We start from the raw sequence: 8,419 nt of genomic DNA on the forward strand, positions 1-8,419 counted from the left end.
TGAGAGATAATACAAAATGGTATGAGTGAAAAAATCAAATCAGGTATATTTAATTCTGATTTAATTTTATCAATTACAATCAATGCTAATATATTCTCATAATATCACAATATATTCTAACATTCCCTCTCAAACTCAAGGTGGAAAGTTCCGGAACCTTGAGTTTGATTTTTTTTTTTTTTTTGGCAGATGGCAGCACTTGATGGCAGCACTTGATGGTGTTTACTGGAGGCTATTGTCAACGATGATCTGAGATTCGCCTTCAATAACAATAGACCAACTATGGGCCAAAATGAAAAGTTAGGCTGAAATTGGCCTAGGTTTTAAACAATACCACAAAGGCCAAAGAGAAATAGGCCAACTATGGGCCAAATATGATAGCCAACAATGGATTGAAAGAGGCCTGAGTTTTAAACAATACCACAAAAGTCGAAAATATTTGGCCAATGGCCAAAAAATAAGTGAAGGTCAATAAAAGACCAAATGTTTGGACCAACAAATGACCAAAATATGGGTAACTTGACCTCTTTTGATTTTTTTTTTTTTTTTTTTTTTTCGATTTTCTTTCTCTCTCTTTTCAACCTTTTTTTTTTGGTTCTTCTTTTCCTCTATCATTTTTTTTTTTTAAAATATATAAATAACATAAAATCAAAATGCAACACAAAAATGGCTAACATGAAATCGACTAGTACTGCGCGCAACAGCAAAACCATCATCGTTCATGGCTGATCTAGGATTGAGATCCAAATCCATGACAACAATCGCCGGAGAGTTGGAGGACGCCCGAGGCAACGGCTGTGGAGAGCCCACGATGGTCAGAGAAGGATGAAAACATGTGGATTTGCCGGAAAAGACGCCGTTTAATACCGGAGGCTAAAGGAGACGACTCAAACGAGACCGGTGGAGAAGTCTCCGGCGAAGAGGATTCCAGAGAAGATTGTGCAGATCTTGGCAAATTCAAAGAAGCCCTGTCTTCTAGACAATGCACAAAACTCAAATCTATAACAAACCCAAAAGAAAATAATACAAATGACACACGTGTGGGTCTGCTTTCCACGTGGGGTAGCAAAGGAGAATGTCAAAGGAAAATCTAGTATTTTTTTTGGCTTCATCGAAAAAGACACAAGAGTCATGATAAAAGAAACTAGAATTAAAAAGGAAAATATAAACACTCATAGAACGATTTGCTCTTTGATATATTATTATATTTGAGGAACAGACACAACAACTATGAGAAGAGAGAGAGAGACAAAAAAACATCAAATCAAATCATATCGAAAGACACAAAACGATGAGAAGAGAAAAAGAAAGAAAATAAAGTAAAATTGAAATTCCACAATATCAGTCTAACTCTCTAATACCACGAAAAAATTTATAATAAAATAATAAATTGTAGAATAATAAAATAAGATACAAAAATTTTAAGTATCTCGATTTGTCATCTACATCCACAAATAAAGCCTTAAGAGTTACATTATGCTTCTATTCAAAGAATAATTTTACAATACAAATGATCTATACTTAGAGCATTCCCAATGAATGAGCCTTATTTTTATGTAAAATAGCTTCTAAAAATTCATTTTTATCTAGTTTAGCTAAGCCATTTTTAAATGTCTCAAATCCGATTAACTATATTTCTATCTATTCTATTAAAATATTATTAAAAGTAAGAAAAATTTTGGGAAAAAGAAAACATGTCAGAGGAAAAATGGGAAAATTTTTGGGAAAAAGAGAACATGAGAGAAAAAGTAGGAAAATATTTGAGAAAAAAAGAAAGCATGTGAGGAAAAATAAAATAGCTCCCTTAAAAAGTGCTACTACATTTAGCTTTTTTTTTAGCTCTTCTAATCATATATCTATTTTATATTTTCTTTTGGCTAATCCAATGTAGAGGGTTTTTTAAACATTTGAAGAGCTATTTTAGATAAAAGTAGCATTTGGTTCTTCCATTAGGAATGCTCTTATAGAGATGAGAGATAATACAAAATGGTGTGATTGATAAAATAAAATCAGGCATATTTAATTATGATTTGATTTTATTCATTACAATTAATGGTAATATATTCTCATAATATCATAATATATTCTAACAATAAGTACCACATCAATCCAAGTCATCAAGGTGATATTAACGGATCAGGATCCCCTGGAATTCCAGGGGAATTCCAGATTCTAGAATTTGAAGATTAAAGGTCCAAAATATGCCACGTGGCTAAAACCACTTTCCTCCCAAATCCACTGTTTTTAGATACCAAAAACTTTCCCTCCCAAAACTTACTTCTCCATCACGTCTGAAAAAAAAAAAAAAAAAATCTCAGCTTTACCCTTCTTCCTCTTCTTCAAGCTGCTGCCTCTGCATCTAAGGCTTATTCTTCCTCACATCTATAATGCACAGATCAGGATCCCCTGGAATTCCAGACCACCTCAAATTTTTTTTTAGCCTAGACGCAGCGGCGAATGCATTTTTTCTTTGGGTTTTTTGAAGAAGAGGAAGAAGAGGCAAAGGAAGAAGAAGGGTAAAGCTGCAATTTTCTTTCAGACGTGAAGAAGAAGTGGGTTTTGGGAGGGACGTCTAGATGTGAGGAAGAAGAAAGCAGAGGAAGAAGAGGCAGGGGAAGAAGAAGGGTAAAGCTGGGATTTTCTTTTTTCAGACGTGATGAAGAAGTGGGTTTTGGTGTTTTGGGAGGAAAGTGGTTTAGCCACGTGGCACATTTTGGACCTTTAATCTTCAAATTCTAGAATCTGGAATTCCCCTGAAATTCCAGGGGATCCTGATCCGATATTAACATCTCTCTTTCTCTCATCCATGAGAATAGTTTGTTTTTTGCAGAAGCCATAAGATTCTGTAGTACTTTTTTTTTTTTTTATGTGATATATATATAATAGTACATTTTTTTAGTCCTTTCGTCTAGTTTGTTCAGTCATGGTGCTCAATCGAGCAGCTGGCTATCTCTCTCTAGCTCTTGCCAGAAATGATACCCATTGGAGAATGAACTAATGAAAACGATTTGAATGTATAAGTTGAAGAATGCATGAGAGAGAAACCTTGAGGTGGCGCACTCAAAGAGCAGTAAAGACTGTCGGCAGAGGTGAGAGCCCCAAAGCCTTCTCAAACAGCCATCCTCCTCAACTCACAGAAACTTGCCATCGTCTTGTCCATCTTCTTTATCTGAATTTTCCCGGTGGAATGGTCCAACCGGTACCCTTTACATCAAACCAACCAAAAATTATGATCAGCGCCAAGTAGTTTTCTAGAATTAGAAAGTATCTTTACTTAAGAAAATTTAAAGAGAGAGAGAGAGAGAATGTAGAGTACTAAGAATAAAAGACAATAACAAAGATGGGTTTCGCAGAGTAAAAAAAAAAAAAATGATATCTATTGATTTGCAGAATTTCCTAGGTAGTTTCATTTTTTCTAATATGTATTCTATCTTTCTAGCTAGGTTGGTGCTCGTCTTTTGTAGGGCTGAAACTTCACACAGAGCAGAGGGGCTATCTGAAATTTGGAGCTTTGTCACATGAGAGTTTGGGGATAAAAAGAATAATAAGGAATAATTAAAGAGAGATAATCGGTATTAATAATTTGTTTATATTTTTTTATAAATTTAATAAATTAATAATTAAATTTGCAATTGCTTATTTAGGGTTTATATAAATTTACAAAATTAATAATTAATTTGTAAAATGAGATAAAAATAAAATTAAAAATGAGTTATTAAAGGGTTGGCTTCCGTACATATAGCCACCACGGATTACTGGACGGAAATTATGACATGTTCCGTACATATAGCCACCACGGATGAATTGCTTTACACTCATGCATGTTCCCCGGAACTCTAGGACATTGTGGGAAGGGTCTAGAGAGGATTTACAATTAGGAATTAATTATAGCAAAACAAAAAAAAAAACATTTAAGAAAAGGGTTAAATACCTTTTTATATCTTCGTAGTTTAATAATTTTATTTTTTACCTTTTAAGGTTTAATTCTTATCAGAAAGTAGTTTAAATAAAAACAAAAATAGTAATTCGGTCTAAATTTAATTTAAAATTTGATGATAAGTCATGTCTATACCATTAAAAAATGACATATGTATTATTTTTTTATTTATAAAAGTCCTAAATAACAAGAAGTTATTGGCTTATTAGTAAATGAAATCACAATAACTACCGGTAAGGCCTATAGTCTTTTGTCATCATTAGAAATTTTTATAGGCTAAAATTTTTTTTTTATTATACTGTAGCATTTAATAAAAACAAAGAGTAAGGTGCTGAAGCTTAATTATCGTCCACACCACCCTCAGCTTCAGCCCTTCTGCGAAACCCACCTCGCCGAAGTCCGCCGGAATATGCAACGGCGGCAAGCTTCGTAATTCGCGGAACCCGAAGATCACGCATCTCCTCAGGGTTTTCCCGAACTCCGCTCTCCACTTGACTGCGGCGTTTTTCTCCAGCTTCAGGTCGCCGGAGGGCAGCTCGATCTCCAGGTCTCTGATCTCCTGGAACCCGCGCAGAATTTGGGCGGGCGAGGTCAGGGGGGAGCGGTGGTTCGGGTCGGGTCGGGCTTGTGCGACACGAGCTTGTGCAAGTTCTTGATCAGGATCATCGAGCGGATGAAGGTGGGGGGGAACGACAACGAGTCAGAAGTCGCTGGACTCGGGCGGAATGACACAGTCGACTTTGAGGAGGAGCGACTCAGCTTGAGAGACGAGCGAGTTGAATCGCTTGGAGACGACCCGGCAGCGAATCAGGGTCTTCACATCGGAGACGAAGTTGAAGATGAGGAGGACCAGCGAGTCCGGGATTGGATCGAAGCCGTCCATTTCTTGTTTAGAGAGTCAGCAACCGATGGTTGGAGCCACCCCTTTCCCCTCCTTTATTTTTTTTATTTTTTATTTTTAATTAATATACGGACACACATCTCGATTTTTTAATGCTGCTGATGTGATTTTTTTTCAAATTTTGAAAGGAATTTAAATGGAGATATCTTCCATTGTAAATAAATTCGAAGTACTTCTTATGATAAAAAGGGGAATGAAAAATAAAATTGTTAAATCATAGATCCTTAAGAAAAATCACAATTTTTTTTTTCTTTTTTTTCTTTTGTAAAGTTCACGTACACTCTCTCAAACTAATACTCAATTGATAATATCTTCTTAAATTTTCCATTAAGACATTCTCTCCCCAAATTACCAATAAGTTTTCAATGTTCCTCCAATGATAAAAGTATCCTTAGTAAAATAAAAAATATTAAATAAAAATAAATTAAAAAATAAAATAAAAAAGAGAAAAGCCTGACTGTTTGTATGAACATACAATGACGGAAAGAGAAGACGGTGTACCTAAAAAGCTTCGCAGTTTTGCAATGGCCTCCTCGTATCGTATGACTCCATAGCTAGCCATGTCTTCAGTCTTCCCTCTGCTAATTCCAAGAATTAACATACGAAAATAATAAGTTGTAATTAATCATTTAGATCGCCGAAAGAAATATTGAACAAGGAAGTATTCTTTAAACAACACTAGATTTTTCAAAAACAATGCTGAGAGAGAATCAGAAAAGATCCAAAAAAACCAAAGCAAGCCTTATGACTCCGCTCAAATTCGGAAAGAAGGAACAAGAACCGATCCATTGTTTCTAATTTTATTTTTTAATTTTTTGTTTTTTTTGTTTTTTCAAATTAATATGGATACTTTTGTCTTATTGAAATTTTTTTAGGGTTATTTTCGTCTTTTTCTTTTGATCATTTGGGTGGTAATTTGATGGAGTATGTGATTTTTTTTTTTTTTGTTGCTTTTCATCTATTTATTTATAGTATTATTCTCTAAATTTAATTTTCATTTTGTTGCACAAAAGATTAATGAAAAACTAAACGGAAAACAATTTTGATTTATGAGCATCAAAATATTTAAGGCATCAAAATATATCTACACATATAGGTGTGTAAAAGGTTATGTTTAATTCTAGGGTTAAATGCTCATTATTCTATGTGGTTTATCGATTTTTTTTTTCATCAATGCGTCAATTTGTATTGTAGATGGTACCTCACTTATGACTAAAAACAAAAATGGTACGTTCGTCCATAAAATTTATGAAAGTCTATGTTAACCCAATAAAAAACTAACATATAGTGATATGCAATATTAAAAATTTAAAAACTCATTACAAATTAAGAAGTATAAAAAATAAAAAAAAAACTAATCGCTAAACAACTAAAAATATTAAAATAATTAAAAAACTTCAAAAAAAAATTAAAAATTAAAAAGAGGGTGGCCGAGCCACCAATTTAAGCCACCTCATTTTGGCCAAGGGAATTGCTAGAGGCATCCCCCATAGCCAACTAGGGGGTGGCTGATTGTTGGACCACCCAAAAAAAAAAACATAGGGATGGCCAAAACTATCTTTATAGGTTTTAGGGAGGCACCCCCAATAGCCAACTAAGGGGTGGCTGATTGTTCTGCCACCCAAAAAAAAATTAGCGATGGCCAAAACTATCTTTATAAGTTTTAGGGGTAGCTGGTAGTTCGACTACAACAAAAAAATTTAAAAAAAAATGGGGTGGCCAAAACCACATTCATATGCCTTAGAGATGGTTGAAACCATCCTTATAGACCTTGAAGGTGATCCGACCACTACTAGAAGGCCAAAAATAAAACAATAAGGTTAGCCCCTAAACATGCCAAAAGGGGGTAGCCAAAAACTACTCCATGGCATAAAGAGAGTGGCCGAACTACTCTCTAGGCCTATGGAGGTGATTGGGTGGTTTTGGCCATCCCTATTCTGCTTTCTGGGTGGTCGAACTACCTCTAAAGCTTTTAGTGATGGTTCAGCCACCCCTTAAGTACTAGACATGGAGGGTGGTTTGAGCCACCCCTTTCTTTTCTAAAAATAAAAAATAAATAAATTTTTAATATTTTTAGTTTTTTAGTTATTAGTTTATTTTATATATATTTTTGTTTTTTGATGAGTTTTTTAATTTTTAATATTACACATCGCCATATGTCAATCTGTTATTGGGTTAACGTAGACTTCCGTCAATTTTATGGATGAAAGTACCATTTTTGCTTTTAGCCAAAAGTACGTAACCCTTCATTATAAGATTTTTTTTAAGGGGTAAATGCAATATTAGTCATTATGGTTGGCCTAAATTACAAATCACTCCCCATAGTATAAAAAATAATTTATAAGTCCTATAGTTGACCTAAATTATAAACCATTCCATGTAGTATAAAAATAATTTATAGGTCATCAGGGTAGGCTAAAATAACAGTTTACTCCCTAAAATCAATTTTCATGCTCTAAAGACAAATGTCAGTTTAATAAAAAGAGTAACCCAATTTTCTTCAACTTAATTTGAATTTTTTCATAATTTATTAACTTGAATATTGTTTTTATTTATTTTTCAATGGTTAGAAGATGAAACTATCAAATTCTGGTAAAATGCTTTCAAATCGTTGCGAGAAATGTGAAAATGGGAGAGGGTTATGCAAAAGGTAAAATTTTTGTATAGAAAAAAAGATCCACTTCACAAACAAAGAATTTGAAGCCCAACCCGATCGAGTTAAATACTAAGCAACAAAGCAAAAAAAAAAAAGGGTTAAATACCAAATACCTCCCTGGGGTTTGGTAACTTTATTTTTACCCCCTGGGGTTTCATTTTTATCACAGGACCCTCATGGGGTTTTAATAAATGACCAAGTTAGTCCATCCGTTAGTTGACCGTTAGAACTTACACGTGGACCAATCAGATGTTGACACGTGGCACATATTTAATTTTTTTTAAAATTTTTTTAAATTAAAAAAAAAAAGAAAAGGAAAAAAATAGGGGGTGGCTCGGCCACCCCCATCCAGCCAGATGGGGGTGGCCTGGCCACCCCCAAATGGCCGAGCCACCCCCTATTTTTTTCCTATTTTTTTTTTTTGAAAAAAAAATACATTTTTTTTATTTAAAAAAAAATTAAAAAATTAAATAGGTGCCACGTGTCAACATCTGATTAGTCCACGTGTCAGTTCTAACGGTTAGGATGGACTAACTTTGTCTTTTATTAAAACCCCAGGAGGTCCTGTGATAAAAATGAAACCTCAGGAGGATAAAAATAAAGTTACTAAACCCAACGGGATATTTGATATTTAACCCTATTACAAAAAACTAAACAAAATAACAAGAAAAAAAACTAAAACGCAGCAACTGCAAGCCTGCAACGAAGTAAGGCTTCGGCTCGTCAATAATCTAACGTTGTAGAGCTTCAGCAATTCTTTAGATCATGCATCACGTATGTTGCACGCGTGTGAGACGAGAGTAGAGAACGCTACATCCTTTCCTTTTGCTCGACGCACCTCTTGTGAGCTCATGAATGACGTGTGTGCATGAGGTATGTGCTACGTGTCTATGTGAGCGCATGCAGTCATGGAGGGGGCCCCCAA

At 34.5% G+C, this 8,419-nt stretch overlaps 1 pseudogene; it reads right to left on the reverse strand.

Moving 5' to 3' along the window:
* Positions 1–730: 730 nt before the first annotated feature.
* On the reverse strand, positions 731–5,001 carry LOC148586240 (F-box protein AUF1-like; annotated as a pseudogene).
* Between the last annotated feature and the right edge of the window lie 3,418 nt (positions 5,002–8,419).

The sequence above is a fragment of the Corylus avellana genome, chromosome 4, assembly GCF_965113065.1.
Source record: "Corylus avellana chromosome 4, dhCorAvel1.hap1.2, whole genome shotgun sequence".
In the NCBI taxonomy this organism is placed as follows: Eukaryota; Viridiplantae; Streptophyta; class Magnoliopsida; order Fagales; family Betulaceae; genus Corylus; species Corylus avellana.